Raw genomic sequence first — 14,963 nt, forward strand, 5'->3', positions numbered from 1 at the left:
ATGCATCAGTGGTTGGGAGTTTAATGTATGCTCAAACATGCACTCGGCCGGATATCAGTTTTTTTGTTGGAATGTTAGGTCGATATCAAAGTAACCCCGGAATGGACCACTGGAAAGCTGCAAAGAAGGTTCTAAGATATTTGCAAGGCACTAAGGATCACATGCTCACGTATAGAAGGTCAGATCATCTTGAGGTGATCGGTTATTCGAATTCAGACTATGCAGGATGTATGGACTCAAGGAAATCTACATTTGGGTATATCTTCCTAATGGTTGGAGGAGCCATTTCATGGAGAATTGGTAGAGAGTCTACAATTGCTACGTCCACCATAGAAGCTGAGTTTGTGGCATGCTTTGAAGCCACAAATCATGTATTGTGGCTGCGGAACTTTACTTCAGGGCTTGGCATTATAGATAGTGTAGCTAGGCCGCTGAAGTTTTATTGTGATAATTCCACATCTGTCTTCTCCTCTAAGAATGACAGGTATTCTAGAGGTACTAAACATATGGATTTAAAGTTCCTAACAGTTAAAGAAGAAGTATGGAAACAAAAAGTGTCTATAGAGTATATTAGTACAGATTTAATGATAGCGGATCCGTTAACTAAAGGATTGCCGCCCAAGATTTACATTGGCCATGTAGAAAGGATGGGCATTATAGATAAGTCCTTGTTAATGTGATTATACCTGATGTATATATACATGTATGAATGTTTGCTCATTATTGCATGACACATTTGAATTCAATGAAAGATTCGTTTCCGTAATTAAAGTTTAAGTTATCTATATTACAAAAATGTACTTGTATGGTTTAGATGAGATAACTTGGTGAGTCTTTGAAAGGTAGATGAAGACTCAAATTAAAGTGAGTTGGGTTGAGATGATTGTGATACATGGAAGAGATCAGGTTGCCTCATATAATTTGTAACCGCCATGATTCAATTATTTCAGCTCAATTTAAAGGATGATGATTTGTAAGGTTCAATAAAAGAGCGCAAGTAAAGTTATAAATCTTCAAGTCATCACATGGACCAAGTGGGAGATTGTTAGATTAATTTAATAATCAATGTGGTCCATGTACATGAAAGTCACTAATCTGAATGAAAGTGTCTAATATGATGATATGGTTGGCAATTATCTGATCAGTTTAGTAGGGGGTTTTGTTAACTCCCTCCCCTTTCACTTCATAGGCAGTTTTCCTATATAACTTCTCAACACATGCATTGGACATGTGAGAGGGCAATTCCATTCTGATCAAACTTAATTCATTTCTATCTTACGAATAGAAATTAAAAGTAAGAATAAGAGAGAGATCTTGGATTGCATAACAGAAAGTCCAGTGCAGTGTTATAAAGTGGAAGGAAGAAAACTGAGTTTCTAATCATCAATGAACTCATAAAGGGGAGGAGGAGAGGTGATAATAAAAGACAATCAGAAAGAACAACAGAATGGAAATGGAAATAGCAATGGAATCAGGTATTCTTTAACTTTATTTTAATCACATGTAAATGTCATAATGTCAAGGTCCTAAATAAAAGGTTCTTATGAACCATTAAAGGCTCATGAAATTTCTTTAAAAGTAATAACAGGTGAAAGTATGAATAAAACTATTTTCAAAAGTAAATATGTGGTGAAGACAAGATTTTATCCTTATCTCAATATCTCCTCTTGTATTCTCTAAGAAGGACTTTCTACTATTTCCTAAACAATGTAAGTATTGAACACTTCTTTCTGAATATTTAATTTTGTCTGATCTATTTTTTATATTTTGTACAAAATAACAAAAAGGTAATAAACTATTTTTTTCGTCATTTTGTGGTTATGTAAAGTCAAATAATTATTTTTACTCATTTATTAGTGTTATATATTTTTTTGCCAAAAAAGGTACTAGTAACTTTTGAAGGTAAATAAAATATTTTTAACCTACTAGACATTTTTTGTAATTATTTTATGAAAACATATTTTTATGGATAAAAATGTATTTTTTTGATGTCATAGAACCAATTTTATCTCATTTATCGGCTTGGTTCTTAATCATTAGTTAGAAAACCGTTGGGTTAGGAGCAGTTTTAATTTAAATAATTCATTAATTTATAAAAGAATTAATAAAACATTTGGTTTTGAGGAGTTATATTTTAAATAAAACTCTGTATTAAGGCGGTTACAAAACACTGCTATAAATACCTGGTGGAAAATAAAATAAAAGAAGTCAATTGAGAAAAGGAGGAGGAAAACACTTACTAACTTTAATATTCTTAACATATATCTTGTGGTAGAAAACCTAAGTATAAATTGTAATTGAGCTTACTCGAAGCTTAGTCTTGAATCTATACTAAAGAGAAAATTCAAAATAATCATTCATCATAGTGTAATTTATGGTTTTCTTTATTTTGCCTTTATTATTTTCTAATTTTTACCAAAAAACTATATATAACCTAATGTTCTTCTCCACTCAATATATGTTCCATATTATTTGGTTAATTATTTCTTATTTTTATATTATAATTATCAGTTTTTAATGTAGAACATGAATGTTTAATTTTAAAAAATTGAACATTAAACCAATTGAATAAATTCAACTATAGATTACAAATATTTAACACAAAATATTATATTTGACATTTATTATAAACGGAAAACCCAAAATAACCACATACCATGGTGCAATTTGTGGTTCTCCCTATTTTGCCCTCATTATTTTCTAATTTTTACCAAAAAACTATATATAACTCAATGTTCCTCTCCGCCTAATATATTTTCCATATTATTTGGTTAACTATTTCTTCTTTTTATATTATAATTATCAGTTTTTAATGTAAAACATGAATGTTCAATTTTAAAAAAATTGAACATTAAACTAATCGAATAAATTCAACTGTAGATTATAAATATTTAACACAAAATATTATATTTGACATTTATGATATACAAACTACACATTATAAATGATAGGAAAGTGGGTTGGCGACAATGTCCGTCAACAACGCTAGTTATGAATAAAAAGATTAGTTGTGTTGTTTATAAATATTCCTTTCATTCTACTTTAATTGTTACTTTAGTATTTTTTTTTTATTTTTTTCATATTATCTGTTACCTTAGAAAATTAAGAGGCATTAACTATTTTTTCTTATTTGTGTTATATTGGTCATGAATTATTTAGGAATACTACTTATGAGGAAATTGGAAATAATGATAATGTCAATAGATATTATTAAAGATATTTTCGTCATAATATATCATATGACATTGTAATTAACAGCCTAAATATAAATATGTATGTATTACCGCATACTCACAATTAAAATGAGACAGATATAGTATGATGTTCAAACTACTGATAAGATATTCTGAAACTCTTGGAGGTATGATATTAGGGAACTCTATTAGAGGTGGTAAAATTATCTACAATTTATCAAAATTCATTCATTAGAACTAATTAAATTTAAATGGATATAGTCGAATGGATAGTATTGATAATGGATAGATTCAAATTCATAAATTCATCCATTATATAAAATAGATATTTATGAATATATTCATGTGGATGGATACTCGGTACATCCAAAAAAACAAAAATTCATAAAATGAAGTTATTTGCTTTTCAATTTCATTTAATATTTAAGAAAAGTAAATTTAAATGAATTCATCCATAATTTTCACTTTCACTTTTAATATTTTATTAAATTGATATCAATTACAAGATATATGTACGTAGTTAATATTAAAGTTTATTATTAAGTACATAACATGTATAAGTATGAGAAAATATATATACACTAACAGTGTACGAGTTTTATATACTATCACTTTATTATCCACCATTTGTATTTAATCACTATCGACTCTTCAAAAAAGTAATCCAAATAAATGGCAGATGATATAATGATTATGTATAAATCTTTACGGTGACAGTGTGTTGATATTACACTTTATAAGTATTTGTTCAAAACTTTACAAGTAGTAGCTTAAACATCCCATGCTTGTAGAGTATTACAAAGAAAATATTTATTTCTAAAAATTCGAAAATCATTTTTTTAAATTGATTTTTAAAAGTGTTTTTAAATGATTTTAAATGTTTTTTAAAAGGTGATTTTAAAATATGTTTTATTGAAATAGTAGTTTTAAATAAAGATTTTTTCAACAATGTTTTTAGTTTAAATTAAAAAATCAAATGGATTGGATATTGATTAATCCAAATCCATGAAAACGGAGTCATAAATGATTTGGATGAATTGCAATTCATCTATTAAGTTTAAATATGGATAAATTGGATAATTTTAAATATAATTTAAATAAATTTATATAGATTAATGAATGACTTTTCATCCATCAATTAACTCTAAATCCAAAATCATCCATCAATTAACTCTAAATCCAAATTCATCCATTTACCATCCTTACTCTATTCCCTTCAAACTTGAGGTATGATATTTTGGAACTCCACTCCCTTCAAGCTTGAATTATATCTAGACATAGTTGTTATTGCTTATTTATGTTAAAAAATCATCTTACCATATGGTGTGGCAATGAAAATTTTCTTGTGGTAATATTTAATGGTTATCACTTATCAAGGTCAAGGAACACCGAACGAGTCCCCCAAAGCTTGTTCTAACCGAATTTCTATTACCGTTGATATTAAGATTAATGTGACATATTGATGGAAATATCCAATTTACATGCTTAGAAATTGTTATATTGATATTTATTCCTTTTTACATCATTTTAATTTTAATTTAATAATTTGCATTATTATTATTTTGTTATTGCGTTCTCCTTTTATATAATAAGTCAATGTTGTGAGGATTGTATTGAACTAGGTGGTCTCATGGTTGACTAGACTTACAATGATTCTAGTTTTCAATCTTAATCAAGTAAAGGGCTGGACCACTTTGAACCATGAAAATCTCAATCCCACCATGTTAAATATGATTAAAGTGGAATAACCCAATAAGTGGATCAAACATTGCACTTAAAATTTAAAAAATAAAAAATACTCTAATGTTTTGTTTTACTTGAGTCCAAAAAATAGACGTATTAATTCAATATAATTATACATAATTATTAATTATATAAAATTTTGCATTTATTATAATTATATATTTGTCGATAATTATTAATTATATATGACATCATCCGGTTTAACATAAAAGTTTAACTAGTTAAAATGATTAAACCTAATACAAAACCTCTTCGGGTTTGATTTCCAATAATCTTATTATAAACACACATTCTCATCCACCACTTACTCAGCATAATTGCCTTGTATTCAAATTGAAATTATTTATTGTATGTATCTATTCTTCAAATCAAAATAAGTTCCCCACATTCAAATCAAACTTTTCTTTTTTATAATTTTGTTTTTTATTCTAAAAATGCTTATTTCCCAACCCATTAACTCATTCCTAATAATAAAACTTCATTTCAATATTTAATTCATTTTTTATTCTTAATATTTTGTTATTTATTATCTCATATTTATTTATTTTTAATTTATTTTAATTAAATATAAATTCCAAACCTTATACTAATTTAGCATTTTTCTAAATTCAAACTAAAATTATTGAAAGAGATTACTTTTCAAATCAATTACACCCTCCCAATAAACAAATTCTTCAAATAATACACATTACCCACCCTATCTCCATTAAAATTATTTCATGCAATTACTCTTTAGATAAAAGCATACATATAAATTATTCATATAATACACCTCACTTATAATTGATATCAGTTAAGTTCGGGAAAACTAGCTTGCAATTGTAAATTTATAGTTGTAAATGTAGGTCATAGCTTGTAGCTGGGTAAATAGTTTTTTTTGTTTCCGACATGTATCCTCGTACTGGAGACAATCATGTTCGAACCCGGAATATCCACAGGTATGTGAGGCTAACTCTCCTAGCGAGTATTTTTTCATCCACAAGACTCGAACCCGAGATCTTACTTAAGGGGAATCAAACATGTACAACTTAAATCAACACCTGTTAGTGTTGTGCAAATAGTTTATTAAACTAACTGAAATTTGAAAAATGATTAAAAAATACATACATTATTTAGTTAGTTATTTATTAATTGGAATAATTAAATATATAGAAACTTAAAATAATCATTTATTTTTATATTATAGTTACCATTGGATATATAATATTTTATTTATTTGTTTGTTTTATTTTCATATTTCTTTGTTTTCGATATGTTTTTTTTTCAAAAATGAAATGAAATTATATAAATTAATAATATTCTTCCACTGTTGAAACTATATATCATTAAAATATATAATACGAAAATATTTTATATATTTATCTTAACAATTGAATATTTTAACATAGAAAATTATTCATCACAAAAGATCTTGAAAAGAAAATGATTTATTTGTTTGGCTCCCATAATAAGCAAGAAATCTCGTTACATTCTTCTCTCATTCCAAATTTGTCATGATTTAGAGTTTCACAATTGATATCATTACCTCCATGTTCATCTTGTGGTATATAATTTGGATGTTGCTCTAACTTATTAAATAGTGGATCAGTAGTTGAGGCCCTAATTATACAATGTAAATGCAATCATAGTAATATCGATTTGGGTCTTCACTCTATATTGTAGCATTTGACTCAAAATTTTCCATCTTTTCTCAAGGACTCCAAATGACCTTTCAATACAGCTACAAAGTGATGAATGTATACGAATAAAAGCTTCTTCATAATTGCCTTTTTTATTAGAAAGACCCAAATCAATAATGTAGACAAATATGTCAATTTTTTCAATGACTAACATATTTCTACTAGATCCAATTCATATTTGTAGTTCTTCATATATTTTCAAAAAATACTATTAGTTCTATTCTAAAAAAATGCACACGAATAGGATGTCCATGTAAAACTTCTCTCACCTAATCTTCCACTCTTTGAAGTGAAGTCATGCTTGGTTCTTTGTACATGTATTTGTAGTAGTATGTTGCAACAATACTTATTGTACATGAAGTCATAAGCCAAAATAGTCTATGTTTTTTCTTTCTCCTTTTCATATTATTTTTACACCTAAACTTTAATAAACAAAATAGAATATGTAAAAACAAAACCTTATATTTAAAAACATACAAATGCAATTAAAACACAATGACAAAGTTTAATAGTTCATACAATTCATCCCATCTAATAAAAATTAAATAGTTTCAATTTCTAAATCTCACATGATAAAAATGTATTTAACCAAATAGTTGAAAGTAAAATAAAACTATTCTAATAAATATTTAAGTGGTCTGCCTATCATACTTATACTTTAGCCAAGACAACACAGTGGCATCATCCTCCATATTCAAGAAAAGATCAGTTCTACTTATATTCCCAAGCAAATCAACAACATAACACCATAAATCAATACCCTTTTCAAGCCATCCATACTTTTCAAACTTCTATAATTAACAACTTTTGATTGGTTCTTAAGTAAAATTTTTTGCAATCTCTCTTCATTTAAATAGTGTATTGCGCCCATTCTTGACAATAAATTGCAAACAAAGCTCGAACAATGCAGTTATACAATCATCTCACCAATTAAAAGTCTTTCCCTCTACATCATTATAATTTGTTGTCATCTATAAATATATAAAAAATAAAATTACACTAGGAATTTATTCAATAAACAATGCAGTAACAATTTATACAATGCAACTTAGAACAACAAATAAAAACTAGAACAAAACCAATAGCTAAAAAATCACTAATATTTGGTTTGATGCTTCACCAAAATTTTCCATGGGTAGTTATAAAAGACAACATAAATTAAGATGTAATGAGACAATCATAAGAAACTTGTGTGTATCATAGGAAACTTGTGTCTATCATAAATTAAGATGGAATGAGACAATGATAACTTATACGGAAAACAATATCATATATGTCAATCTATAAAACCAAACAATAGGAGAAGTTCTAACTATGTCACATATAACCATGTTAAAAAAATAAAATAAAAAAATATAAAATCAATAAGATCCTTTATTGCGTATAAGACCCAGTAAGATGTGTAATATATGTGAAATGATAATTACTAAGATTCCACACGAATAGAGGGGGTGCCAGTTTTTTCTCTATGAAGGAAACATAAATGGAGGAAAGATAAGAGTGACATATAAGGTTTTAATTAAGGACACCTAATGTATATTTTTTTAAAATATTGAAGCCTTGAATGTAAAAATTAGTAAGCACATTATTGAAAACTACTTTTACTTTCTAAATACTGTATGAAGTAGCTTTATAAAAAGCGGCTTCCGAACATTACAAGTTACCTTCAATAGTTGTGTCTCTAGTAGTTTTTTGACTGAGTCAAAAATCTACAAACTACCTGAAATGCTACAAGTTTGCTTTGCTTTGAAAGTTTAATTTTTATATTTACTTCTTTTTTTCATTATTTTGATTCAACTTTAGTACTTTTCTTATTTATTATATTCTTTTTAAATTATAAATGACATTATCAACATTTATTAAAGAAAATTAAAACATTTACTTATTCAATATCAATTTCCATATAATTTTTATTAATTTAAATATAAAGTTGATATTTCGTGTTGCTTCCCTTTTCCTATTAATATAAACAATAATACTATGGATGCTTTAATATAATTCTGTCAATCACTTTGGAAAAAACTTTTTTAATTGTGCATCTCTCACAATATTAATTAAATCATACATAAACAAAAAAAGAAGAAGAATAAATTATAGGTCAATTTTGACTACAATAATTAATTGAGTCAATTAAAAAAGATAAACTTATGAAATTTCAATAATCTTATAAACATATTGTTCCACCCCACACCATAAAGACACCTCACCATTGGACAAGATCGACGAGTTTCAACATAAGCTAGGATAGTTGAATAATTCTTAAGCTCCTTTGAGCCTTAACCAAAAAGACGGAACAATCCAAAGAGATGTCCCATTAGCCGAGCAGAAACGATAAGGCAATATGGAACACACTCCTGACACTCCTTTGATGCACTCCGATACATAATATGTGATACATAGTTCACTTCTGTTTGTGGTACACGGTTCACTTGGACATGTGGCACATCACTTTTTGCATTCATTTTACAAGACGTTCTTTGTGAGGAACATGCAATTCGTTAGGCGGTAGAAAATGAGATAATTATGAGTTTTGAATCCAACAAATACAAGAAAGTAAAATATAAAAAGTACCTCTTCAACCCTGCCATCCTCAACCTCCACATTAAGAGAAAGCATAGCCTCCTCAAGCATGTTTTCCAAGTCATCAATATATAAAGTGGCTCTAGGTATAAACAATGAAAAACTACGTTAATTCTAAAATAAAAATATATATAACAATACCATAAATGAAATAAATAACAATATATATATATATATATATATATATATATTTAGAGTGAGTGAACAAAGAAAATAGGTTGTTGATCAACTTTAAGGCATGAATCACGACCACTCCATTCATTCTCGATGGCGGTACAAAAAGCTGACCACTGATATAGAATTAAACCAATCCCTTAACTAAATATTGGGATTGATTCAATTTTTAAGCTTCTCATATCACGATCTCCATCTTCTTCCTTTTATTTCTCCATGTGAGTTTCAATTTGAGAGTCGTCCAAATCAATAAATTTATGGAAGACTCATGTTTATGATACTCGGGTCAGGTCTTCTTCCTTAACCAAATTAACTTACTTCTTCAGGCCTACATTCAGTTTGCCAATTTTATTATCTAATTTCTTCCTAATAAATTTTATAGAGCGTAATATAAATAGATTGTCAATATATAAATTTATACACATTTACTATATTATCTATCATTCATTTATATTACTTTATTTTTCAAAAAAGTCAATGATTATATATGGATGATGAATGATATAGTGACAATGTATAAAACTAATATATTATTAATGCATACATTTTTTTCTCATTTTATATCGTAATTTGATTATTAAAAGATTAAAATCTAAAGTAGTATTTAAAGATTAAAATCTAAAGTAGTATTTAAAGATTAAGAATATGAGTTAAAATAATCTTTGATGATATTATGATATGACTAAAGGATGTTAATAATTAGTCATATAAAATACTAAAAATAATTAATTTAACCAATGTTTAATATATTTGAGGATCACTTTAGGTTTCCAATTTTCATGCACCAAATTGTTAAAGGGCTAAAATGGAGATTTATTTGAGAGATAATTTTAAGCTGAAGTTATTAATTGTGTAACTTGATTTTTTTAAATCACAAAATGCTCTTATATTCTCCATCTTCCTTAAATTCCCCGGACTCTACAAATCCAAAGGTGCTCCACTTTTTATTTATTATTTGTATCTTTTCGGTTTTATTAGTTCCTGCATTAGGGATGACAATGAGGTTAGGCAAACACGAGCATTAGTATGAGTAGTATCTAATAATATCCGGCAAATTTTCAATTTTAATTATATATTTTATAATATTTAATATATAAAAATAAGTATTACATAAATAATAAGATACACATACCATAAATTTATGTTTATAGTCAAATCATTAAAATTTATTTTGAAATAATAATAAAGTAGATAATAAAAAATGAGTAAAACATGTATACACTGACATGATATAAGTTTTATACATTGTTGTGTAAGAACATGATTGCAACTAAGAGGGGGGTGAATTAGTTGACTTAAAATTATAGTAACTTTTTTTGCAAAATGTAAGATTTAATGTACAGCGGATAATATTGCAGAAAATAAACAAGTATAAAGTAAAGAGGAAAGGGAAATGAGAGTACACAAGTATTTTATACTAGTTCACCTTCTTGTCCACCGAAGACTACGTCCAATACTCTTGCAGCACAAGAGATTTTCCATTAAATATTAATAGTTGTAATTACAATATCTCACCCCGAGATCTCTCTGTACCTTACACACTCACTAATATTTATACCTTGGAAAACACTTTTCCAAGTCACTTTATCCCCTTTCTATTCACACCCCGTGAAAGAAAGATTGTTTGCAATGAATGAAGAATTACAACAATGGCTTTGGATTGCCTTTACAAGTATGAAATATTATATCACTTGCAATCCAATCAACTCTCTTTGTATGCTTAGTAATAATGCTCAATAGATTTGTAAAAATTTGAAACAATTACTTCAAGTAACACAGAAAAATTCTCTTTACTCAGTGCAAAACTGCAGAAAACAGTGAGAGAATTTATGAGAGTTGTATATAGGTTGTGTATTGATGTTGTGAGAGTTAGAGTCTTTATATAGGCTTTCCAAACACCCAAGGTGCCTTTCTGAAAGTGTAGGAGTTGTTTGGAGTGAAACCATTTCGTTTTGAAATATGAAATCTCATGCAATAGTCCTCAGTAATCGATTACTGACATTGGGTAATCGATTACCCAAACATACTGTCCACTCAATTTTTAAATTTAAATTTGAGTAATCGATTACACCATTTGGGTAATCGGTTACTCAACTTTTGTAAAACTGGTAATCTGTTACTCAAATGCAGTAATGGATTACTCTGCGCAGTTTTAAGTTGGATAACTCTTTTTCTCTCACATGTAACCTGTTATTCAAATTTCAGTAACCTGTTACACAGAATTTTGAAAAATGTTTTCATTTAAAACTTAAAGTGTTTCAATTCCTTTTAAAATATTTTGAGCATTACTACTTTAGTATACTAAAGAGTATAGGATAGAATCACTTATTTAGACTTAATCTAATTATCTTGAAGCTTTAATCTTCTTTGTCTTCATAAGTATTCTTCCTTTTCTTCTTTTTGGTGATGTTGGTGTCTTCATCAAAACCATGCCAAGGTCAGGAGCAAAGATCTTCTTCACAATCTCCCCCTTTTTGATGATGACAAACCAATATCATCTTGACAGTGTAGTTTTCTGAATTATCTGAGAGTAACATACTTTGTGATATATCTTGACTTGTCTTGAGTATGCTCCCCCTCTCATGTATGCTCCCCCTTTCATTTGGAGTTAAGTGCCTGGAATAAATATTGACAGAAAATACACTCTCTCAACTTTTCTCCCCCTTTTGACTTCATCAAAAAGTAGAAAAGCCAAGTGTCCAGCACAAAAATATATAGTATACATGATGTATAGCACAGTATATTAAAAATTAATGTAGTGTAGAGATAAGATGTTTCAATCAAAATATCAAAAATGAATAATAAAGCATAAAACATCATAAAATAATTTGTCCAGAAGTATACAGTAATAACTCAAAAACAAACAACAACTAAGTAACAATTTGTCCGAGATTTTAAGGTAGAATAACCAGAAAATCCTAATAGGTATACTAAGATTCAGGCTCCGAGTTATCTTCATCTATATCCATGCTATCCAGCCTAGAGGAGAGGCAATGAAGTTCATATCAGATTTGTTGATTCTGAGAGTCGAGAGCATCCATACGGTTAGTGATGTAGCCTCGGAGAGAAACTAACTCATCCATAATCATTTGGTTTGAGGGCATGGCAGAAGATGAGAACGATTGAGCATGAAACTCAGATGGTTGTGGTTCAGAAGGATTAGGTGCTTCAGGTTCAGATGGTTCAGCATCAATAGTTGGCTTGTCGGTTCTATGAGTATAAGTGCAAGTTCTAAGGTCTTTGGTAAAACCCATTTTGTGGATCACATTTACATCAATGTGGCTTTCTCGAAGATTCAGAGGCATCCTTGTTTCACCAGTCATAGAAACTCCGAAATGCTGAAGAATTTTGGTTATAAAGATAGCATGTGGCAAAGGGCTTTAAGTACCTCTAATGGTCCATATTTGTCTCATTATCATGAGAGTCCAATTGATTTTGATATTAAACGGCATACATCAATTGGAGTTCTATGTCACTTATTTGAGAATGATTTGAAAATTTTGGTATAATGACATAGCTCAAGAAATAATGAATCAAACTTTCCTCTAGTTTGAGATATCCAGCAGATAGGATGTCTCGGTGTTTGACAGTCTCTCCAAAGCCTTGTTGCTTATGCATTTCTATTTCCCTTTTCGAAAGTCGACATAATGAGAGAAAAATCCTTTCCATCATAATTATCCCATTCACATACAAGGCCGAAACCTGTTATGTCACCTTGATAGGGTATGTTGCATAACAATGAACTGAAAGGTTTTAGATCTAAAACAATGTCTTTTTCTTTAACATAGGATGTAAGACGATTTTTACGAAAGTTCATGTTACAATAAAATACTCTCACAAGTTCGGGATAAATGTCGTTTGTTTCAGAACAAAAGTCAAAAGTTTTTGTTGACGTAAGAGATAAGGGAAAAGAAAATCTCAAAATTATCAACATTACCATATTTAGGAGTGAAAATGGCGCGACCGTGGAAGTGTTCCTCAAATATCTTGCGTTGTTCATCATTAGCAAGAAGTCTTGTCAAATCCAGAGGGTTACACTCCAAAGATGTTGTTCCTTGACTCCTTTGAGAGGTTTTGGAGATTTTGGGGGTTTTTGATTCAAGCCACTAATCACAAAAATGATTGGTTAGAAGTGTTTAGAATCGAAAACATGATAGGAATGAGCATAAAAATCACTCAAAACGGATTAAAAACAAGATTTTTAAAGATTGAGAAGAAGATAACACGAGTTGAGTGAAGAAGATGAGTTGAAAAATGCAGAAATTATATATATAACAGCACAAAGTAAGCGGTTACTCATTTTAAGTAATCGGTTACTCAAAAACGAATTTTTTAAAATTTTCAAACATCAGCTTTGAGTAATCGATTACTCACTTTGAGTAATCGGTTACTGAAACATGCTATTTCACTTTGTAATCGGTTACTCTCCAGTGTAATCGATTACTTACCCCATACAAACTTAATTTTAGGCAAAATTAAGCTATAAAAATGATTTTAACCCAAAAATTTAAGTTTTTGAACACAAATAAGTATATTTAAGATCAAGTAGGCATGAGATAATAATAATGAAGCAAACATATAATCATATAAGCATATTTAAGACAGGTAAGCTTCATCAAGAATGCCTAATTCAAGTCTAATTTTGTACAAAAGGTTCTTTTGCCAAAGGTTTAGTGAAAATGTCTGCAAGTTGGTTATGAGTATCAACAAATTCTACAGATACATCTTTCTTTTGAACATGGTCCCTTAGGAAGTGATGCGTTATATCTATGTGTTTGATTCTAGAATGCATAATGGGATTCTTTGTAAGGTTTATAGCACTAGTATTATCACATTTCAGCGGAGTGCAGCCTAAGTCTAAGCCATAATCTCGTAATTGTTGCTTAAGCCACAACACTTGGGCACAACAACTACTTGCTGCTATATATTCAGCCTCAGCAGTGCTTAGCACAACACATGCTTGTTTCTTGCAAGACCAAGAAACTAAAGCATTGCCAAAAATGTGACAAGTACCACTTGTACTTTTCCTTTCGGATTTACATCCGGCTAAATCTGAATATGAATATCCAACCAGTTCACAAATACTTCCTTTTGGATACCACAATCCAACTTCAGTTGTACCTTTTAGATATTTCATAATTCTCTTAACAACAACTAAATGTGATTCTTTTGGTTTAGACTGATAACGTGCACACAGACATACACTAAACATGATATCAGGTCTACTGGCAGTCAAATATAGAAGAGATCCGATTATACCTCGATACTTTGATATTTCAATACTTTTTCCACTTTCATCGGTATCAATGTATGTGCTAGATCCCATAGGAGTAGCTATTGGGTTGCAATCATCTATATCAAATCTTTTTAGTAAAACTTTATAGCACTTGGTTTGACTCACAAATATGCCATTATCAAGCTGTTTGATTTATAGTCCAAGAAAGTAGTTCAACTTTCCCATCATGGACATTTCAAATTCTCCTTGCATCATTTTGCCAAATTCACTACACAAATTTTCATTAGTAGAACCAAAAATAATATCATCTACATAAATTTGAACTAGTAAAGTATGATGATTTATTTTCTTTATAAA

This window comes from Lupinus angustifolius, chromosome LG02 (genome assembly GCF_001865875.1).
Source record: "Lupinus angustifolius cultivar Tanjil chromosome LG02, LupAngTanjil_v1.0, whole genome shotgun sequence".
Lineage (NCBI taxonomy): Eukaryota > Viridiplantae > Streptophyta > Magnoliopsida > Fabales > Fabaceae > Lupinus > Lupinus angustifolius.